The following is a 23,161-nucleotide window of genomic DNA, read 5'->3' as shown; positions in this document are numbered from 1 at the left end:
CTTTCAACATGTTATGTTTGTGTGATCTTCCACTTAACTGATTTCAACGTCATTTTTGCAAAGCAGATGCTGGAATATTGTCATTGAAACAGATTCTCTGTCTCCCTTATTTGTATATCTGCATCTTAACGGAACACCAATTCAAGTCATCTTGACAGTAGAATTTGTAAATAAACTAGAATCGGTCACACAAAATCACATGTTAAGAAAGACAGAAGAAAAAGAGATAATGTCTTGACCGATCTGAATGTTTCTATTGTTATTAAGGAGGTACAACACAATTAAAACGTAATGAAGTTCAGCAACGATGAAGATGAAGATATTACGTATCTGGAGTTAAAGCCTGTCCGCTCAGAAAGTAAATGTTATTTTATCTCACAGTCACAGAGGGCTACTACAGGATATGAGTGCAGATATTGTGATCATCTTAATATGTACCCACTTCAGTGTGTTATTTGTTTTCTCTGTAAGTAACAGTCTTCCCACAATCATGTCACATTACTCACTGCTTGATGATTTCTCCACAGTCCTACCTGCACCACAGAGTGGACTACGCCTGACAGTACAGACTGACCGTTTCCCGCCCACTTCTCCACACTTCATCACCAGACCAGCTGCCAAGGCGAAGATAAGCATTAATGACTTACACTTGGCACACGTATTTGGAGGTACTAAATGTATGTAAAAACGTAGTACTACCAATAGCTATAATTATTAGCCTGTAGATGAAGTAAATACTGATGCAGTGTCGTTCGCACACTGCCCTCAGTCACCAAAATATCTGCACTTATACCCCTAACACGTGTATATAAATGTTTTTTCACTCTTTGTTTATGGCTGAATGTTACAGTTCTTGAAAATACCTCGACAAAAAGGAGATAAATGGTTCCAATGCTAAGTACAAGATTACCATAATACTGCAAAATTAGCAAATGTATGTTGACAGTTTCGTTCCTTTCGCTGTTCGTTATGTAGTGTTGCGATTCTGCGTTGGAATTCCAAGATCTCTAGTTTTTCCAGGCTCATTACATACTAGAAAAATTCACCAGGTAGCCAAATAACCACATGGATTATAAATCGATTTGCGTCCGGCCGTAGCACCTGTTGTATATGAATGCGCTGAATCGCCGCTCTTGCCACGATATGATAACAATTTTTCCCCGAAGTCACCGCCATACTTGGTTTGCTGTGCAACGTGTCACTCTGTGTGTTTGCTTACATTTTCCACAGATGGGCGAGTCGATTAGACGAACAGCGTGTAGCTTACTAGGCAACTTACTGGATGCTGCGGATACGCGGTGGCTTTGCTGACAAGTAACACGAGACGCGACCGCCTTCACCTTCCGCCGACGCGTAGCAAGTCAGGAAGTGTAAGGTGACGGCGACGGCTGCACGCGTAACACCCGTAATTGCACCTCTTCCAATTTTTCGGTGACACAGTATCAGCCCGAGGCTTAGCAGATTCCTGTAATAGGGGGGAGTACGCCGCGTACTGCGAAGATAATGGGAACGGAATAAGCCTTGAGTTTTCACGATGCATTCTTTATTGGGCATTTATTCACAGTTGGTGACATGTGAATGACAGGTTACGAGGGTGGCGTCGTGTCGGTGTTCTCGAAGTCCTCCAGAGGGACCGCCTTCTCCTTGTAGATCTGCGCCATCACCGGCACTAACGCCTTCGCAGTTCTGGGGCGCTCTGGATCATCGTAGTCCACGGAGTACAGGCCGAACTTGATCCTGTGGAAACAGTAATCCATAAACAGCCACTGGAGGAAGCCTGGACAGTTGACGGTCCTCTTAAATAGCAATAACGATTGTCTGAAAGTAAATGAAACCAACAAACACAAAATATAATTGCCGTGACGAAGAAGATGTAAATTTGTTCACGCTATATCAACCGGACTAGGTCTGTGGCTGTTTTACAAATTTTCGAAGCAACGTACTTTTGTGCTTAAGCCACCTTTCTTTTTTTTTTAAGTCTGACACACCGTGTTTCTACATCATAGTGCCATCATCAGGTGCACATTGACTAATTATAAATTATTTTCTTTAATTGAATTTTCTCATGTTTAGAAATGAGATGGAGTGACTTGTTTTACTTGACAAAAACTTTCTATGGTCAAGATCGCATAAATACTTCTTTATTTTCGACAACCAGTTTCGACAGGCTTTGCTGTCATCTTCTGGTCTTTGTACCAAACGTGTTCATTGTCAGTTGGAACCTCAAGCCAAGTTATCATATTAGTAGACAGGTTCGTCAGTTAAATTTAAATTCGAGTACTTTAGGTCAAGAGTGACCGCAACCGTTATAAGCCGAAGCTACAAATTGCTGTAGGTAATAAATCCACCTGATGGTGGACGTATTACAGTCTTCCCAGACGTGTAGTCTGAAATATAGTTTAATGAATGTGACTGGTTACAGCAGTTTGTATTAATTGACATAATTTATTTTGTCTTAAATTTGCCACGAGAACAACGTGCTTTCCTTAAATTTTTAACAATGTTTTTATGAGTGTTTTAGTGAGGTAATTGTGTCGACGTTTCTACCCAGAAATTATTGTGAGGTTCAGTACATCATTTTGTATTTTGGGATGTTTACTTCGTTTCAGTTAAGAGATAGAAAGTTACAGATGGTTGTATTATAGGTCACAGTAAACTTCTGTGCGGTATCTCAGCCACCTAATGTCACTGGAAGCCCTTTCAACAACAAAAGCATGGCGCTCATGACAGACGTAAAGACAGGATAATATATAATGAACAGACGGACACTCATGATAATGGCAGCATGTCAACGAAAGGAACCCATTCAAATTAAATATTGGCATTAAAACGTGACAGAACTAGAAAAATTTGTTGTTGGCAAAAAAATAATAAGTCTGCCAGCAATGCGCCTGCTACCTCACAAAAAGAAGAAGAAGAAGAAGTAGTACAAGAAGAAGAACGTGCTCTCTTTGAAAGTGTTACATTTACTCGTTGGATGCCAAACAGTGTCAACTGTTGGGACTGGTGAAGAGTATTAAAGTTCTCAGTATAATTCGCAGCTGCAAGACGAAATTCTTGTTGTTGTGGATGACCGACAGCTGTCGCCGCCTCCCACATTTCTGTCGCCAAACGCTCATATCGAGCCATTTTTCCTCACCCTCTTCTGTTTCTCTTCGCTCCGTCGCTTCTTTGATATCCCTTCGGCACCTTTCCCGTGACCCTTCTCTTCTTCTCCTTCAAAAAGATTGCCGTGAATGTGCTCTCTTTTTAGCAGTCAGTCTTCTTCCATTCTTTTAACGTACCCTAACCGTCCTAGCTGTCCTTCTATTCTATCCGTAATACTGTAATCGATATGTGTCATTTTTCTTACTTCTGCATTTCTTACGCGGTCAAGTGGGGAAATTCTATATGCACTTCTCAAGTGATCGATTTCCAAAGCTCGAAACCTCTTTTAATTTCTTTGTGACTTCTCAACATTGACGTCTACATCTACATACATACTCCGCAAGCTGCTGTACTGTGCACGACAGAGAGTAGCACGTCCCACTACATTTCCCATCAGGTCTTCCACTCGCACACAGAACGAGGAAAAAAACTGTCTGTATGCATCCGTAGGAGCCCTAATTTCTTTCGTCTTATCTGCGTGTTCCTTATGGGAAATGTATGTTGGCGGCAACAGAAGCCTTCTGCAGTCGGCCTCATATGTCAGTTCTCTAAATTTCCTGATTAGTGCCTCACGAAAAGACTGTTGTCTTCCTTCCAGGGATTCCCATTTGAGCTTCCGAAGCATCTCTATAACACCTGGATGGTGATCGAACCTACCGGTAACAAATGTAGCAGCCCATATCTGAATTGCTTCGAGGTATTCCTTTAATCGAAGCTGTTGCGGATCCCAAACACTGGAGCGGTACTCAAATATGGGTCGTACTAGTGTTCTATATGCGGAGTCCTTTACCGCTGAACCACACGGTCCTAAAATTCTCTCTACAGGGTGGTCCACTGATCGTGACCGAGCCAAATATCTCACTAAATAAGCGTCAAACGAAAAAACTACAAAGAACGAAACTTGTCTAGCTTGAAAGGGGAAACCAGATGGCGCTATGGTTGGCCCGCTAGATGGCGCTGCCATAGGTCAAACGGATATCAACTGCGTTTTCTTAAATAGGAACCCCCCATTTTTTATTACATATTCGTGTAGTACGTAAAGAAATATGAATGTTTTAGTTGGATCACTTTTTTCGCTTTGTGACAGATGGCGCTCTAATAGTCACAATCATATGGCTCACAATTTTAGACGTAGAGTTGGTAACAGGTAGGTTTTCTAAATTAAAATACAGAACGTAGGTACGTTTGAACATTTTATTTCGCTTGTTCCAATGTGACACATGTACCTTTGTGAACTTATCATTTCTGAGAACGCATGCTGTTACAACGTGATTACCTGTAAATACCATATTAATGCAATATATGCTCAAAATGATGTCCGTCAACCTCAATACATTTGGCAATACATGTAACGACATTCCTCTCAACAGCGAGTAGTTCGCCTTCCGTAATGTTCGCACTTGCATTAACAATGCGCTAATGCATGTTCACAGGTGTTGTCGGTGGATCACGAAAGCAAATATCTTTCAACTTTCCCCACAGAAAGATATCTCGGGAAGTCAGGTCCGGTGAACGTGCGGGCCATGGTGTGGTGCTTCGACGACCAATTCACCTGTCATGAAATATGCTATTCAATACCGCTTCAACCGCACGCGATATATGTACCGGACATCCATCATGTTGGAAGTATATCGCCATTCTGTCATGCAATTAAACATCTTGTTGTAACGTCGGTAGAACATTACGTAGGAAATCAGCATACATCGCACAATTTCGATTGCCATCGATAAATGGGGGCCAATTATCCTTCCTCCCACAATTCCGCAGCATACATTAACCCGCCAAGGTCGCTGATGTTCCACTTCTCGCAGCCATCGTGGATTTTCCGTTGCCCAATAGTGCATATTATGCCGGTTTACGTTACCGCTGTTGGTGAATGACGCTTCGTCGCTAAATAGAACGCGTGCAAAAAATGTCACCGTCTCGTAATTTCTCTTGTGTCCAGTGGCAGAACTGTACACGACGTTCAAAGTCGTCGCCATGCAATTCCTAGTGCATAGAAATATGATGCGGGTGCAGTCGATGTTGATGTAGCATTCTCAACACCGACGTTTTCGAGATTCCAGATTCTCGCGCAATTTGTCTGCTACTGATGTGCGGATTAGCCACGACAGAAGCTTTAACACTTACCTGGGCATCATCATTTGTTGCAGGTCGTGGTTGACGTTTCACATGTGGCTGAGTTCTTCCTGTTTCCTTAAATAACGTAACTATCCGGCGAACGGTCCGGACACTTGAATGATGTCGTTCAGGATACCGAGCAGCATACATAGCACACGCCTGTCGCGCATTTTGGTCACAATAGCCATAGATCAAGACGGTATCGACCTTTTCCGCAATTGGTAAACGGTCCATTTTAACACGGGTAATGTATCACGAAGCAAATACCGTCCGCACTGGCGGAATGTTACGTGGTACCACGTACTTATACGTTTGTGACTATTACAGTGCCATCTATCACAAAGCGAAAAAAGTGATCCAACTAAAACATTCATATTTTTTTACGTACTACACAAGTATGTAATAAAAATGGTGGTTCCTGTTTATGGCAGCGCCATCTAGCGGGCCAACCATAGCGCCATCTGGTTTCCCCCTTCAAGCTAGACGAGTTTCGTTCTTTGTAGCTTTTTCGTTTGACGCTTATTTCGTGAGACATTTGGCCCGGTCACTATCTGTAGACCACCCTGTATTAACCGGAGTCGACCGTTCACCTTTCCTGCTATAGCCCTAACATGCGCATTCCACTTCATATTGCTTTGCAACGTTACACCTTGACATTTTATCGAAGCGACTGTGTCAAGCAGCACACAGCTAATGCTGTCCTCGACCATTATGAGTTTGTTTTTCCTACTACATGAGTTTGTTTTTCCTACTCATCGCGTTAACTTACATTTCTCCTTATTTAGAGCTAGCTGTCACTCATCACACAAACCAGAAATTTTGCATTCTCTTACAGTCACTCAATGACAGCACCTTCCAGTACACCCCAGCAACACCAGCAAAACAGACGCAAACTGGTGCTTGCCCTTTCCGCCGAACCACTTACCTTCGTATACAGAAAACAACAGCTGTCCCATCACACTTTCCTGGGGCACTCCTGAGTGTATCCTCGTCTCTGATGAACACTCTCCGTGGAGTATAACGTGCTAGGTTCTCGTACTGAAGATAACTTAAGTAGTGTTCGAGCCTCTCCCATACCTGGGAACCTAATCTGTATGCCCGCATCTTGTAACCTCCCCACAAAAATTTAAAAAATGTGACAATATTATTTAGAAATGGAAATGGACATTGCGCTAAGTGTAACCTCTCCACTGAAATTTTAAAAAAAGGACAGAAATTATAAATGAATGGGAGCCAAACGTAACCTCCCTAGCAATTAAATTTAATGACAATAAAAAAATGAGAATCGCAATCTGACCCAAGTATAAGTTCCTCACGAAAATAATGAAAGTCAATTCAGTGATAAGAAAATCTCAGTGACAATAATAATTCAATTAAACCGAAACATCGGTCTTTGGCCCTGTGCAAAAATCAGAATTAAATCCTTACCTCATTGTAACTGCTAGTCAAATTTCTGCTCTTATTCTTGCGCATGGGTTGGAGGAACTGCATTGCAAATAATATTTTTTTTTTGTAATTTAACTGAAAACTGAAACTTTTCTTTAAGGGAAGTGGAACGAAATAGTTACTTCAATTAAATAAAAATTTTATGTAAAATCGCTTTTGAAATCAAAATTATTATTGGGGGCACTTGTTGAAAATTAATTACAATAAATAAACTTTACATTATCCGATGATTATCTTAATTAACAGTATACCTCATTCAGCATCTTGACCAGTGTTGCCGACAGACCACATCACACAACCGCACTGGGCTGCTACCACTGACCGACCGCTCTGCATGACGACTACTAGCGTACTGCACGCCACTGAACAGAGCTACTGACTGGCGACGACTACTGACAGAGTACTCGACTGCATAGCGACAACTAGCGAACTGCTCGCAACACTCGCGCGGTCGAGCGCATACTCTCTGGTCAGAGACGCTGCAATGCCTCGCCATCGCTGCTACGTTACATATGTGTTTCATAACCCTCCACTGGGGGGGGCAAAAATTTGGCAGCGATGGTGAGTCATTTGGACTTGCCAATCGCGGAAAATTTTTCTTTAATTAATAAACTTCTACAATTTACAGAATATTTAGATGTAGTACATGAATTAAATGTTGTGCACACGCACTAAGTACAAAATATATAAGACAAAGACAAGATATGAGTACAAAGCATAGTAGCAAATCAGAAAACTGTATATACAAATTATTTGACAGATAACATAGTGCACAGGCACTGAAAAAATTCTTTAGCATATTCAGAACAAATAAACAGACTGGCAAAAAAATATTATGTTGACAAGTGACATGAGTGCACATGCACTGCAGTTGAGAACATATCAGTAAATGATGAAACGTATATACAATGAGTAACAAATGACATAAGTGCATACGCATTGAAGTATTGAATATACAGAATGAGTACAAATCATATTGAAAAATGAGAAAAGTGCACAGGCACTGAAGTTCAGTAAAAAACATATTAACACCTAACATACGTGCACATGCACTGTAGTTCAGAACATATCATTAAAATAAAAATGTATATACAATATGAAAGACAAACTTCAGAACAAATCAAAAAAATGTCTTTAGCATTTTCGCAATAAATAAACATAATGGCAAAAAAAATCATGTCCAAAGTGCACACGCACTGAAAAAATGTCTTTAGCATTTTCACAACAAATAAACATAATGGCAAAACATCACGTCGACCAGTGACATAAGTGTACTCGCACTGGAGTTCAGCGAATCAGAAAAAAATGTATAACCCATGAACATAAATGATGTTAACAAAAAAAATGATCTTCACTATGTGACAAGAATTAGGATAGGAAAGGGAAGGATTGCATCATGATTGTAGCACTTTAGATTGCACACAGCTGCTCTGAAAGTCCATATCTTTCCACAGAAGTACAACACCAAGTGACACAATTTGAAGTTCTTTTCCCATCAGAATTTATCAGTGTAGCCAAGACACTGAACTGTCGTAGTAATGTTCCATATTTTCATTTTGGCAGTACATTAGGTACACCAAACAGTGGGACCATAATAACGTATTTATCGCTCACGGTGGTGGACAGCATGTCGTGTCAACACCACGCTCTTACAAGCACACCAACGTAGAAGTAGTGCAAAACCAAATATAGTGCTCCATGATCATGAGGATAAACAGGACAAATGGACATTGCAGTAATTCAGGGTAGTTAGCTTATGAGGAGAAGGACATTATGTCACATAATATTGACAATTATAGTCTTCATTAGTAGTTTGTGGCATTCACAGCCCAGTTATTGAACATTTCTGTACCAAGTATGTAGTATTACAGAAAAATGTTCATTAATTGTTTTACATAGAATCAGTAGCCTTCTTTTCCTAGTTACAAAGCATTATGAAATAATCGCATTCTTTTCCAGTTACAAAGTATAGCATAGTTAATTAATCATTTGTCATTCCAATAGTATTAATCATTAGCCTTTTCCTAATTACAAAGCATTATTAAACAGTCACATTCCATTCCAGTTACAAAGTATGGCATCGTTAATTAATTATTTGTCATTCCAATATAGTAAGAATTATTAGCCTTCTCCTAATTACAAAGCATTATTAAACAGTAATTAAGATTCATTAGCCTTCTAATTACAAAGCATAGCATCATTTGTCATTTCAATATAGTAAGAATCATATTCTTTTCCAGTTACAAAGTATAGCATAGTTAATTAATTATGTGTCAGTTAATTAATCATTAGTCATTTCAATAGTAATAATCATTAGCTTTTTCCTAATTACAAAGCATTATTAAACAGTCACATTCCTTTCCAGTTACAAAGTATAATTAAGAATCATTAGCCTTCTCCTAATTACAGTTAATTAATCATTTGTCATTCCAATATAGTAAGAATCATTAGCCTTCTCCTAATTACAAAGCATTATTAAACAGTCACATTCATTTCCAATTACAAAGTATGAACATTGAAAACAAGAGCTAATTAATGGCATAATTAATAACAATTCATCGAGTGACATTAATTATTGGCACTCAGTGGCCAGCAAGTATTGAATAGAATAAAACATTGTTCATCATTCAGTATTATTCAGATCATTACAAAGTCATTATTAAAAATCAGTTAATTACAGTCATAGCATTAATAATCATGGGCATTATAAGTAGTCTCATTAAAATAAATAGTGGCAGTTATTAGCTAGTGACAAAGCATTATTTTAAATATATACTTTTTTTTGTCTCATTAAGAAGTCATTACTCAAGTGACATACTATTCAGAGTTGATCAGTATTATTCAGAATTATCATAAACTAGTGACATTATGTGGGACTGGTAATACATTTTTTTTTTTTTTGTTAGCAATGCATTGCGTTGGGATCGATAATTAACTGCTGAGGCATAACACTATTTGCTTTTGACCTATTGCTGCAAATGAGGATAGGGAACGTCATTCGTCATGAGTCAGCTGTAGCAAGGTTATGCAACAAGGCAGTATATGTGATCACATTCATAAATGATAAACACAAATGGGTAAAAAATAAAAATGCAAGTACTAGAACAGGTATAATAAGTAACAGGTTTAGTAAGTATCACGAAAAGCTTCTCTTGAAAAAAATACAAAATGTATTATTGACCTGAAAGAAGAAACGCACACTATGCTGAAAAGTAGTGAACTTCGAATTAACAGGTAGTGAAATGTGTATAAAAATGTGTTCCATAGCTGTCCTTTCCAAAACTTTCCGTCATCCTACTATGCAGTATAACACCTGCTGTCAAAACAAACTAAACTGCAACAAATACTTAAATAACTACATAGCATAAATACATAACTTCAACATTATCCTCATCTGTAAAGAAAACTTCATTATCCATATCATCATAACTTCACTATTATCATCACCTGTAAAGAAAAACTTCATTATTCATAACAGCATATTCTTCATCATTATTCGTCAGCATTCATTATCATCTGCAAAAATCACTTCATTACTCATTACATAACTATTCCGTATCTCTAGCATATTTCATCACTAAAAACTAAGATGTGTAGTTCTGTCTGACAGCCTGCATCAATCACCTTGTATTCTGAAAGAAAAACTTAGTTAAGACTGCTATTCTACGATGAGTATAGTATATTCTTGTTAATGCTTGTTAATCCTGATCCATTTACTCTTGCTCATAAAGTTATTGCATCTCCTTTCGTTTATTCCGTAGGTGAAATTCCCATTTCTGTTGAATTTATTTCTTACACGCATCATTTCTTTCTGAAATTGATGAACAGAGATTAACGTCCTGCATTTAAATCATATACCCACTAAATAATGACTGGTTTATGATAACATAATTAACCATACAGCATAACATGACAGAAAACGTAATATGTCAAAGACATTGACAGTGTTCAGATGCAAAAAATGTACAGAGAATATCACAATGCAGCAGCAAAAAATGTAAAACAGTCACGATGTTGAGATGTCATAAGGCAAAAAATGTCAAAGTCGACTGGTGTGTTATATCTTAACTATTTCACAGTGCATACAAACAAAACTGGAGTACAATCATATACACAAAAAAAAGTGGAAAATGTGCACGGTCTGATGTGTAACGACAAGAAAAGCGACCTGCTAACCTTACCTTGCCGGGCACTTGCCAAGAAAAAATACGATAATCATCAGTAATTAGTCAGGTGAAATAATTGCATTAGTAAATGACATCATAGTGTGTTGAATCATAAAGTGTCTTCACTCAATAAACGGTTTAATGTTTGAGATATGGTGGTTGCCTTTCGATTTTCTGGTTCTCAAAGTTTCGACGTGTACAACATTGGGGTGAGGGATGCTGCGAATCCGATATGGACCTGCGTATAGAAGTTCAAATTTGCTGCACTTACCTTTTAATTTACTGGATAAATAGTGTGTACGTACTAATATCTTCTGTCCAACGTGAAAGTCTCGGCGTCTACAAACCTGTTTTTGCTGTCTTCTCCGGCGCTCTGCGGCACGTTTGATGTTGTTCAGTGCAATGTCAATCATTTCGTGGTGTCTTAGTCGACGACATTTAGGGAAGTTTACTAATTCTTTAATTTTGTTTGGTGGTTCAACGTTTTTCAGTATAACAGACGGAGATAGCATAGTGGATTCATTTGGAATGGAATTAATTACATCTTGGAATGAGAGTATGTGTGTATCCCAATCAATATGTCTTTTGTGGCAGTATATTCGGCACAGCTTACCAATTTCTTTCATTAATCTTTCACAGGGGTTCGAAGAAGCGTGGTACCTGGATATATAGATCGGAGAAATGTTTCTGGCTCGTAACATGCGTGTCCATACGCTACTACGAAATTGAGATCCATTGTCAGAAATTACTTTCATCACATGCCCTACATGAGATAGAAAATGTTTTATAAATGCTTTCGAAACAGTTTTAGCAGTAGCTTTGCGTAATGGAGTGAAAGTAACAAATTTTGAAGTGAGCTCAACAGCGACAAAGATGTAGCAAAAACCTCTGTTAGTTCTCGGAATCGGACCAAAAATATCTACAGCGGCCATATGTCTTAATTTAACAGGTACAATGGGATATAAAGGAGGAATATGTGAAGTGGTGTCTGATTTAGCTTTCTGGCAAATTTTACAAGACGCTAAAACTCGTCGTATACGTTTCTCCATGTTGGTAAAATAACAGTTCTGTCTCAGTATAAGAAAACATTTTCGTGCTCCGTAATGTGCGTAACTTAAATGAGTGTACCAGATTAATTTGTTGACCAGTTCGTCAGGAATGCATAATAACCAATTGTTGCTGTCAGGATGAGAGCGGCGAAACAGAATGTCATTGCGCACAGTGTAATGGTTTCTAATCGTAACATTATTCCTATCTTGCCGAAGGTGTTTAATTTCTTTCCACACATTGTCTTTATTTTGCTCTTGTGCTATGTCCTGTAATGATGATGAAATAAAATTTTCAAATGCAACTTGCTGAATGTACATGACACTGAAATTTGTTTTGCAGAAGTTGGTTGCAACGTCTTGCTGATTGTTGCCGAGAGAACGCGATAGTGCGTCTGCTATAACATTTTGTGTACCGGGAATGTGAACAATCGTAAAATTAAATTCCTGTAAATATAGTTTCCATCTGCTTAATCTGTCGTGAGTGAACTTAGCCGAAAGTAAAAATTGTATCGCTCTGTGGTCTGTGTAAACGGTAGTATGTCTGCCATAAAGAAAGTGCCGAAATCTCGTAAAAGCCCATACAACACATAATGTTTCAAGTTCTGTGACGGAATAATTTCGTTCAGCAGGTGACAGAATGCGGCTTGCAAATGCGATGTTTTTAATTACTGTAGAACCATCTTCTTCAATTTCCTGGAAAATGTGTACGCCTAAAGCGGTGTTGGAACTGTCGGTGGCAATGGAAAAATTTCTAGTAAGATCTGGGTGCGATAAAAGTGGAGCATTCAACAAAGCATGTTTCAGGATCATGAATTCAGAGTGTGCTTGCTTATCCCAAGACCAAATAGTGTTTTTACCTGTTAATTGGCATAGTCTAGGCGTGTCTAAAGCGGAGTGATGAATAAATTTACGAAAAAAGTTAATTAAGCCCAAAAAACTGCGTAATTGTTTCTTCGTCGTAGGAACACTAATGTCACGTAGAGCCTGAAGTTTTTCCGGATCAGGCGCAATGCCTTCTGCTGAAATTACGTGTCCAAGAAATTTTATAGAAGTTTTGCCAAAGTGCGATTTACTAAGATTAACTGTAAGTCCTTGTGCATGAAAAGTTTGTAACAGTTGTTCAAGAATCAGATTGTGTTCAGACCAGTTAGCTTCTGCGATAAGAATGTCGTCTACATACGTCGTAATTCTGTCCTTAAGTTCTGTCGGAAGTATAGTGTTCAAACCGCGAATAAAAGCTGCAGAAGAAATAGTTAAGCCGAACGGTAATTTGCAAAATTGATAACAGTCGCCGAAACAAAGAAATGCTGTGTATTTTCTACAACTCGGATGAAGTTGAATTAGCCAAAATCCCGATTTCAAATCTAGTGTAGAATAAATAGCTGTACCGTGAAATTTCTGTAGAAGTTCCTCTAATGTCTGTGGTCGATCAGTTTCATTAATAATAATGTCATTAATGTGACGTGAATCAAGTACAAGGCGAAGTGAGCCATCTTTTTTCTTAACAATATGTAGCGGGTTTATGTACGGACTAACTGCTGGTTCTATAATTCCTTGGTCAAGCATATCCTGCAATTCTTTTTTAACCTGTTCTCTGTGGATATATGGAATAGGATAATGCTTTACTTTAAATGTGTCGTGCGGTTTTTACTTGAAATTCATACATAAAGCCGGACATAGTACCAGGAATGTTATCAAAAACTGGAGCTTGCTGTAAAAGAATTTTGTGTAATTGCGTTCGTTCGTCGTCTGTAGTTGCACTGCTTTGTCTAACTTTATCGGAAATCATTTGTATTACGTCGTAGTCCACTTCGTCTGGAGTATTATAGTTGTGTACGTACGTATCCGTGAACAATGTGGGATTACAGTCTATGTCACGTGTTGCGGAAATGACCTCTGGGCGGTTAATTGTTTGCTCTTCCGCAGATAGTGAGTGCTGAAATTCTAAAGCAAGTTGTACATTTTCATCCTTTAACATTAAATAAGAATTCTGAAAATCAATAACTGCGTCGTGTTGTACCAGAAAATTCGTACCTAAAATAACGTCTGTTGTCAATAAAGGAACAATCCAAAAATTAGAGTGACAAGTGTGACCTCCAATACAAAATGATAAATGCGTCTGTAATTTAACGTCTACTCCTTTACTCGGTACTGCTCCTTTCACTTTTGTTTTGCCTAATGGTAATGTCGGATACGTATTCTCTTTGTTGCACTCGTTGAAAGTCTCCTCATTTATTACTGATATAGGTGATCCGGAATCAATTACTGCTGAGAATTTCGAGGAACCAATTTTAATTTCAATAACAGGATGTGAAATGGTTTTCTGAATAACTGGTCTTTCCTGTAAAAGAGTGTCTCTGATGTCGTCAAAAGTAATTACATTTTCGTGAACAACATTTTGCGTGTCTAAGGTAGTGCTTGTATTATTGGCAGATGCGTCCTGTACATTATCTAGTCAGATTCTATCTGACGTGTTATTATTATTAGGAGGATTCTGTGGCATTTCGACTATTTGAACTGTCCTATTACTTCTTCCAGACGTGTTACGCTCTGGATGGTACCTACTGTCGGGTTCATTCATGAGAATATGTTCTTGCGTATGATTTTTCTGTTGGTGAGACCGACTGTTATTATATGTACGCTGGTAATTGTGCTCATCGTTTTTACGTCTGTCGTAATAGTCATTCCTATACGGTGTATTGCGATGGGAATTGAAATACTGTCTTCTTTGTACATAGTTGTTTCTCTGCTCCCGTGCGTTACTATTTGTTGGACCAGGGACTATACGTCCACGCGGCGAAACATTAAAGCCTGGTTGACCTTGCGTATTCCATTGTTGGTTACGTATGCTAACCGGCTGGTTTTGATGTTGTTGTTGTGGAACACCTCTATTGTTACTAAAGTGTTGTTCCTGTTGCTGAAAATTTTGACGGTATTGATAATTAGAATTTTGCCTGTTATTAAAGTTTTGGTAGTTGTCGTTCCTAAAGCGTCTGTTATCTTTCCGATTGAAATTACGTCCCTGATCATAATTGCAGTACTGTTGTTGACCTTGGTTGTTACACGAAAAGTTTTTGTTTACAAAAGAATAATCAGATTGCTGTACTTCCAAGAGCTGTAAAAGATCTCTGAATGCTGAAATGTTTTCTTTTTGCTGCCCTGTTAGAAGTGACACTCGTAATGACCGTGGTAATTTGGAAATGCATATGTGTATAAGTGCGGATTCACTGTACGGTTCACTTAGGTACTGGTTTTGTTGCAACATGTGCTCAAAAAATTGCGTAACACTGGGAAAATTTGTGTTCTCATAATTTGGTAAGCTAATTAATTGGTCTTTAATTCCGCGCTGTGTCGTCTTCGACCAGTACGCTGACAGAAAAGGATTCTGAAATTCCTCTACTGAATAGCATTGCCTCGCGATCGGTCTCATACGAGTTGCCGGTTCGCCTTCCAAAAAACTGCAAATAAATTCAAGTTTGTGTGTTACAGGCCAAGTCGGTGGAAGAGCAAAGCTAAATTGTTGAATCCAGTCCAGTGGGTGAATCTGCGTTCTATCGTTTTTGAAAACCTTAAACTTTCTCACTGACATAAAATGTTTGTAGTCGAAATTATCATCTCTGTGTGATGGAACAGGTTCAGGATCGTAAGAGAATCTATTGAACTGTGGTTGATCGGAATCTAAGTCCCGTACTCTCTGTAGATTACCCAAATTATACGCGCTGCGTGTATCTGACAAATGTTCATAAAGTGGCGTCTGTTGTATGTTATTATCTGAAATACTTTTCATCTCTGTTACTTCTTGTTGTAAACTTGACAACTTCCTACGTAACGTGTTGTTAGATGAATCGATCTCATTAATTGTCTGCTGTAAATTTTGAAATTCAGGTGTTTGGTTAAATGAAACCGGTGCAGTATCGTCTGATTTATTGTCATTAGTATTTTCGATAACATCAATACGACTGGCCAATTCATCACATTTTTCAGTCAGTATTTTAACCTGATCATCGGTTTTAGAATCAGACGCATTAATCTGTTTTTGCAACTTACGCGTAGTTTCGCTCAGTTTTTTAACATCAGCTTTGATGACATCGCAATCCTGTGTTAGTTCTAATTGTTCGAATCTGTCTGTCACTGTTTGAATATTTACTGTGTGTGTATCTGTTTTTGATTTAAGATCAGAAATTTCATCCCGTAATTCCGCGTTCAATTGTTCTATGGTATTAATTTTGTCGGACACTGTAGTAATATTATTGTCTACATACGTCTTCGCTTTCGCGACCATTTTACGTTTGTCCTCTTGTCTTTGTGCAGTGATTGTTTCCATGACTTGTCGTTTTACTTTGTTTTGATCTTGAATAAATCTGCGGAAACGCGTATCACTGTTTTGTATGTGCTGATTAAAGCGCTCGTTTATCTGAGTGTTCTGCTGTTCGAATTTCGCGTCTATCTTTGCGTCCACTGTGCGCGAAAGTTCTACCGTCATTGTTTTAAACTCGTCCCGTAATTGTGTAGCTTTTTCAGAGCATTGTTTAGCGACTCCGCTAATTTCGTCTCTGAGTGTTTCTGTTGCGGCTGTTTGCATTTCCATTAATTCTTGCGCAACAAACTTAATTTCTTCGCTATTTTTTTGTGAACAAGCCTCAATTTCCACGCGCAACTGTTCCTTAGTGTCATGGCACTGCGCGGCAACGGCTCTAATTTGTTCACTAAGCTGTTTGAGATTTTCGTCATTATTGTAAAGTTTCTCATTTAACTGTTTGTTATCTTCCCTAAGTTGTTTGACCTGTTCATTAAGTTGTTGTTTGAAATCTTCACTCTGTTGTTTGGAAGTGTTATCCAGTTTTTCATTAAGTTGTTTATTCATTTGTAGCAAAAATGCCATAATTGGATTCGACACAACATCATCATTTCTATTCCTCGTGTTGTTTAGTGGTGTATCTGGAATTGTCTCGCTTTCCGTAACCATTTGGTTATTCTGAGATTCACAAAAAGGTTTGTCAGTCAAACATACACTGTCAGTCCCTATTTCGGAATTAAATAAATCCGTCGTACTTCCAGTACACTGTTCATTTTCATTAGAAAAATTTGTCTGTACATTACTGGGATTTTCTAAATCGGGTGTGTTAAGCTCGGCAGCGCTCATTACTATAGACCGCTCCGCGTCATCAATTGTCGTCAAATTAACAGACGAGACAATTGAGTTCGTTTGTTCATCATTAAGGTAAAAGTCGTCATTAGTGGTTGGAATGCACTGATTGTTAGTGAACGCAGGATTGTCATCATTACACTGCGTGTCACATGTCCTATCGGTAAAGTTGTTTGAGTCGGTAGTTTCATTCAAAATACTTCGCGATACACTATTCACAGTCTTTCGCGGCATTTTAACAATAGTCAAAATTATTCACAAAATAAATAAGCACAATGCAAAAGCAACACACAAATACAACAAAGCAACAAATTGCCGTTGACCTGTAGAAAGAAAGTCACAAGATTAGTAAAAGCGTTGCGCCAAATCCTAATTATATCTAAGCAAATAAGAGCAGATATCTGACTGTTGTTCAAAAGACTCTCAACGAAATACGATCCTGGACTGGGTGTCGCCAAGTGTAACCTCCCCACAAAAATTTAAAAAATGTGACAATATTATTTAGAAATGGAAATGGACATTGCGCTAAGTGTAACCTCTCCACTGAAATTTTAAAAAAAGGACAGAAATTATAAATGAATGGGAGCCAAACGTAACCTCCCTAGCAATTAAATTTAATGACAATAAAAAAATGAGAATCGCAATCTGACCCAAGTATAAGTTCCTCACGAAAATAATGAAAGTCAATTCAGTGATAAGAAAATCTCAGTGACAATAATAATTCAATTAAACCGAAACATCGGTCTTTGGCCCTGTGCAAAAATCAGAATTAAGTCCTTACCTCATTGTAACTGCTAGTCAAATTTCTGCTCTTATTCTTGCGCACGGGTTGGAGGAACTGCATTGCAAATAATATTTTTTTTTTTTTGTAATTTAACTGAAAACTGAAACTTTTCTTTAAGGGAAGTGGAACGAAATAGTTACTTCAATTAAATAAAAATTTTATGTAAAATCGCTTTTGAAATCAAAATTATTATTGGGGGCACTTGTTGAAAATTAATTACAATAAATAAACTTTACATTATCCGATGATTATCTTAATTAACAGTATACCTCATTCAGCATCTTGACCAGTGTTGCCGACAGACCACATCACACAACCGCACTGGGCTGCTACCACTGACCGACCGCTCTGCATGACGACTACTAGCGTACTGCACGCCACTGAACAGAGCTACTGACTGGCGACGACTACTGACAGAGTACTCGACTGCATAGCGACAACTAGCGAACTGCTCGCAACACTCGCGCGGTCGAGCGCATACTCTCTGGTCAGAGACGCTGCAATGCCTCGCCATCGCTGCTACGTTACATACGTGTTTCAATCTCCGTTAACAGTCTGTAGTGGTACACCGTTTCAGATGCTTCTCGGAAAGGTGGGAATATGGAATTTGTCAGCGGCACTTCGCCCAAATTTCGCAGTACATCAGATGAGAAAAGGGCAAACTGAGTTTTGCATTAGAGTTACTTTTTGAAACCATGTTGATTCTTGCACAGAAGCTTTCCCGTTTCAAGGAAATTTACTATACGCGAACTGACAATATGCGTAGCTTGTCTATTGTTGACCGTATTCTTTCACTTTCAGACAGTTGTGGACCATATTCTTTTTTTGGTCGTCAGTCTGCTGATTGCTTCGATGCGGCTCGCCACGGATTCCTCTCCTTGCAACCCACGCCCTCAATTATTTTCTGGACGTATTCCAATCTCTGTCTTCCTCTACATTTTTTGCCCTCTAGAGCTACCTGTGAAGCCATGGAAGTCATTTCCCAATGTCTTAACATATGTTCTATCATCGTGTCCCTTCTCCTTATCAGTGTTTTCCACTCCGATTCTGCGTAGAACCTCCTCATTCCTTACCTTATCAGTCCACCTAATTTCAACAGTCGACTCTAGCACCACATTTCAAATGCTTCGATTCTCTTCTGTTCCGGTTTTCCCACAATCCACGTTTCACTACCATACAATGCTGTACTTCAGACGTTCATTCTCAGAAATTTCTTCCTCAAATTAAGGCCGATATTTGATATTAGTAGACTTCTCTTGGCCAGAAATGTCTTTTTTCCACAGCTAGTCTCCTTTTAATGTTCTCCTTGCTCCGTCCGTCATTGGTTATTTTACTGCCCAGGTAGCTGAATTCCTTAACATCAATCCTGATGTTAAGTTTCTCGCTGTTCTCATTTCTACTACTTCTCATTACCTTCGTCTTTCTTCGATTGACTTTGTCCATACTGTGTACTCATTAGACTGTTCATTCCGCTTAGCAGATCATGTAATTCTTCTTCACTTTCAGGAAAGCAATGTCATCAGCGAATCATTGATATCCTTTCACCTTGTATTTTAAGTCCACTCCTGAACCTTTCTTTTATTTCCATCATTGCTTCCTCGATGTACAGATTGAAGAGTAGGGGCGAAAGGCTACAGCCTTGTCTTACACCCTTGTTAATACGAGCACATCGTTCTTGATCGTCCACTCTTATTCTTCCCTCTTGGTTGTTGTACATATTGTATATGACCCGTCTCTCCCTATAGCTTACCCCTACTTTTTTCAGAATCTCGAACAGCTTGCACCATTTTATAATGTCGAACGCTTTTTCCAGGTCGACAAATCCTGTGAAAGTGTCTTGATTTTTCTTTAGCCTTGCTTCCATTATTAGCCGTAACGTCAGAATTGCCTCTCTCGTGCCTTTACTTCTCCTAAAGCCAAGCTGATCATTATCTACCGCATCTTCAATTTTCTTCTCCATTCTTCTGTATATTCCTCTTGTAAGCAACTTGTATGCATGACCTGTCAAGCTGATTGTGCGATAATTTTCGCACTTGTCAGCTCCTGCCGTCTTCGGAATTGTGTGGATGATGCTTTTCCGAAAGTCAGATGGTATGCCGCCACACTCATATATTCTACACACCAACGTGAATAGTCGCTTTGTTGCCACTTCCCCAAATTATTTTAGTAATTCTCATGGAATGTTATCCATCCCTTCTGCTTTATTTGACCTTGAGTCCTCCAAAGCTACCTCTTCTAAATAGACTTCTGTTTCTTCTCCTATCACATCAGACAAATCTTCCCCCTCATATGTTCTTTCAATGTATTCTTTCCGCCTATCCGCTCTATCCTCTGCATTTAACAGTGGAATTCCCGTTACACTCTTAATGTTACCGCCCTTGCTTTTAATGTCACCGACTCTCCTGTACGCTGAGTCTGTCCTTCCGACAATCATTTCATTTTCGATGTCTTCACATTTTTCTTGCAGCCATTTCGTCTTAGCTTCCCTGGATTTCCTATTTATTTCATTCCTGAGCGACTTGTATTTCTGTATTCCTGAGTTTTCCGGAACATTTTTGTACTTCCTCCTTTCATCAATCAACTTAAGGGTATACGGAATGAGTTTTTCGATGAAAAAATCGATTTTTGGGTAAATGCATTTTCTAAAAATTTAGACTCTCCCGTTTAATACCATGTATAAAATATTTGGATGACGTGAATAGAACTATTTTAAATAATTTTTTTAAATAATTTCGACACACGATGTTCCGCACCTTGTATATGAGACGCGAAATATACCTGATGTAACAGCCGTGCCAGAGATATAATTGAGCACAAGAGAGTTAGCTTTTCTGTTGGCTACACTGCTAGACAGTTGACAATAGATTCTGCACCATTTGTATTGTTTCCTTTGTAAGTACATCCATGTCATTGTTGTGAAAGTCGTATGAGGAGAAGTCATTGAGTTTTCTTCCCTTCAACATGCCAAGACCTAGTCTGAAGGTATTTAGAAAGCGTGTACATTGGCGCAAGAAAGTAAAGTGTACTAAAAATTCGTCTGATTCATCTTCATCAGTATCTGATGTCCCAGTAGCGACTAACCTCAACACTGGTAGTGGTACGTTTTGGAGAACAATGTGTGCTGCAAACAATGTGGAAAATGTGGTGTTTCATTGAAGACAAACTTACATGTAGGACTTGCTTGTGAATTAGAGTTGATGTGCAGTTATTGCAAACACAGTGTTACTTTCTTCAATTCCTCACATGTTACTGCAGATACAGGTAAACTATACGATACAAACATTAGACTGGTTTATGGATTGCGGTGTACAGGAAAGGGCAGGGCTGCAGGTGTGATGAACCTCCCTCCTCCACCTTCAAAATTTAACAAACACATAATTGCAATAGCCTCTGCTGTAGAAGATGTGGCACAGGAAAACATGAAAGATGCTGTTGAGGAAGCAGTTGTTGAAAATAATAATAGCAGAGACTTGTCCATAGCTTTTGATGGAAGCTGGCAGAAGAGAGGCCACACATCTCTGAATGGTGTAGTAACAGCTACAAGTGTGGACACTGGTAAGGTAGTTGATGTGGCAATACTCTCCAAGCATTGCAGATGCAAGGAGAAAATGAAAACTAAACATGAAGAGGAGTGCATGGCAAATTACTATGGGTCAAGTGGTGGTATGGAAGTTGCTGGTGTAAGAAGTATTTATCAACGCTCAGTAAAATGGTACAACGTTAGATACATAAATTATCTTGGAGATGGTGACTCAAAGGCTTTCAAAGAAATTGAGGTACTGAGACCCTATGGTAACGATGTGAAAATTTCGAAACTGCAGTGTGTTGGCCATGTTCAGAAAAGCGTGGGATCAAGACTTCGACGGCTCAAGGCTAGCATGAAAGACAAGAAATTGAGCGATGGAAAAACTTTAGATGGGAAAAATAGACTGACAGATGCTACAATAGATCATATTCAGAAGTGCTATGGTCTAGCAATAAGACAGAATACAGCAGATGCAGAATTAATGAGAAGAGCAGTCTGGGCTCTGTTTTTTCATACAGCTTCAAACAATGAGAATCCCCAACATGTGCTATGTCCAAAAGGAGACGATAGTTGGCGCAAGTACAACAGAGGCAAGGTAACTAAGAAACAATACAATCACAATCATCACCTGCCACCTGCCATAATGGATGAAATGAAACCAATATTCCGGGACCTCGCAGATATTAGTCTAGTAAAGAAATGTCTTCATGGCCGGACTCAAAATCCAAATGAGTGTGTCAACCATGTGGTATGGAATAGACTACCTAAAACTGTGTTTGTGGGTATAAACACACTTCACTTTGGCGTTTATGATGCTGCTTCATCATTCAATCAGGTCAATATAACAAAGTGCAATGTTCTGCAGAAGTTGGGGCTCTGTGTAGGACTACGAACTGCCGTAGCTATGCTTTGTTTGGACAAGGAATGGCTCAGGTCTTCAGATAGTGCCATAAAAGTATATTCAAAGATGGCTAGACAGCATAGCAGAGCCATCAAGAGGAAGCTGTTGGACGATTCTGATGATACAAGCTATGGAGCAGGCTTGTACTGAAGTAAAAACTTTGAAGCTAATTTCCTGTAACTTGAGTTTTTTTGTGTATAAGGTACATTTTCTCAGGGCCTATTTATAGTAGAAAGATGAAATTTTCTGCAGTTGTTCCTTAAGACCTTCTAATATATCTGAATTAAAAGATATGTGGAATTATTTTGTATTAATGGATGTAAATTTTAAAATACTTGTTAAAATGTATAACTTTTTTAACATTTACAAAAAATAAAATATCTCAAAAACTATACATTATTTTTTCAAAATTAATAATTCAGCATAAAAGCAGAACATATCTCAGCGATCTGTGAAAAAATCAAGAGTATCGTCCAAATAACAAATAAAATGTTCCTAACTTTTAGCTCAATTTAACATTGTAAGCATAGGGCGTTCCGCATACCCTTAGTATTTCTTTTGTTACTAATGGTTTCTTCGCAGTTACCTTCTTTGTACCTATGTTTTTCTTCCCAAGTTCTGTGATGGCCATTTTTAGAGATGTCCATTCCTCTTCAACTATACTGCCTACTGAGCTATTCCTTATTGCTGTATCTATAGCCTTAGAGAATTTCAAGCATATCTCGTCATTCCTAAGTACTTCCGTATCCCACTTATTTGTGTATTGATTCTTCCTGACTAATCACTTCAACTTCAGCCTATTCTTCATCACTACTATATTGTGATCTGAATCTATATCTGCTCCTGGGTACGCCTTACAATCCAGTATCTAATTT

At 38.6% G+C, this 23,161-nt stretch overlaps 1 long non-coding RNA gene across 1 annotated transcript in view; it reads right to left on the bottom strand.

Annotated features, from left to right (window-relative positions):
- Positions 1-1,602: 1,602 nt before the first annotated feature.
- LOC126412259 (uncharacterized) overlaps positions 1,603-23,161 on the bottom strand; it is a 33,255-nt gene continuing 11,696 nt past the window's right edge. Inside the window, exon 3 of the long non-coding RNA XR_007575264.1 lies at positions 1,603-1,737. This is a non-coding gene — a long non-coding RNA (uncharacterized LOC126412259). The remainder of the gene's footprint in view (positions 1,738-23,161) is intronic.

Source organism: Schistocerca serialis, chromosome 7 (genome assembly GCF_023864345.2).
Source record: "Schistocerca serialis cubense isolate TAMUIC-IGC-003099 chromosome 7, iqSchSeri2.2, whole genome shotgun sequence".
NCBI classification, from domain to species: domain Eukaryota; kingdom Metazoa; phylum Arthropoda; class Insecta; order Orthoptera; family Acrididae; genus Schistocerca; species Schistocerca serialis.
Note: the sequence above shows the minus strand (reverse complement) of the source record. Positions and strands in the feature narration are given on the sequence as shown.